We start from the raw sequence: 1,210 nt of genomic DNA, 5'->3' as shown, positions 1-1,210 counted from the left end.
CGGGCGCACTTGCAACACAATAAGGTCATATAAGTGTCGAAGATTAAAGGTGTTAGAGAGAGAGTAACAAAGACAAAAAAGAAGGAGGGGAGATAGAGACGATAGACGTTTGACAGGAATGAAGGAGTAAACTACACCACAGAGGGATAACAGATCAAAGCTGTATTGATAATGTATCAGGATAGAGGTGGTATTTTTTTAAAGTTAGTTTTACAGCACTTGCAACACAATGAGGTTTGTTATAGTAGAGTTTTTACAGCACTCGCATTTGCGTAAGGTCATATGAGCGCCAAGGAGTGGATGTCAAATGAGATGTCCTTACTACAGGGAATCAGGCTTACCCTGCTCACCTCTCTAGCTTCAACAGCACAAATCTGCTTCGACTATCAAGGCACCCTGGAAATAGCAGGTCACATGAGTGTGACAAACATACAAAAGAAGTAGAGGAAAACGACCATAGTAAGGAATATGAAAGAAATAGCAGCAGTTCCCTGTTGCAGTTCAGGCACAGTTATGAGCATGAGATTGACGAATCAGTCCATTTACAATTACAATTTTTTTGAGCAAAAGAACTTGAAATGTTAATCTAATTTAATAAGAGTTTTATGGCACTTGCAACACAATAAGGTCATGTAAGTGCCGAAGACTAGAGGTGTTACAAGAGAGTAACAAACACAAAAAAGGAGGGGAGATAGAGACGACAGATGTTTAATAGGAAAGAAGGAGCAAACCACACCAGAGCACCCACCAACCACCCACACAAAAAGGTCAAATCAGTGCCGAAGATTACAGGTGTTATGAGAGAGTAACAAACACAAAAAAAAGGAGGAGGAGCGATCGGGACGACAGATGGATGCCAGGAGAGAGGGAGTACACTACACCACAGAGGGATAACAGATCAACAAACCTGTATTGATAATGTATTGGAATAGAGGTAGTATTGTTTTAGGAAAAAAAAAACCCAACACAATAAAGGTCATTCGCAGAAATGGAAGGAGAAGAAAGTCAGTTTAGTTTTAGTAGAGGTTTTACGGCGCTCGCAACTGCATAAGGTCATATGAGCGCCAGAAGATTAGAGGTGTTACAAGAGAGTAACAAACATAAAAAAGAAGAAGGGGAGTAAAGGACGAAGATGTTCGATAGGAAAGAAGAAGAAGCAAAGTACACCAGAGCACCCGCCAACCACCCACGAAGAAAGTCAGATGGGTAG

At 41.0% G+C, this 1,210-nt stretch overlaps 1 protein-coding gene across 2 annotated transcripts in view; it reads right to left on the bottom strand.

Annotated features, from left to right (window-relative positions):
• Positions 1 to 1,210, bottom strand: part of LOC101854187 — a 12,632-nt gene that overhangs the window by 4,944 nt on the left and 6,478 nt on the right. The window lies entirely within an intron of this gene.

Source organism: Aplysia californica, unplaced genomic scaffold, assembly GCF_000002075.1.
Source record: "Aplysia californica isolate F4 #8 unplaced genomic scaffold, AplCal3.0 scaffold00430, whole genome shotgun sequence".
Lineage (NCBI taxonomy): Eukaryota > Metazoa > Mollusca > Gastropoda > Aplysiida > Aplysiidae > Aplysia > Aplysia californica.
Note: the sequence above shows the minus strand (reverse complement) of the source record. Positions and strands in the feature narration are given on the sequence as shown.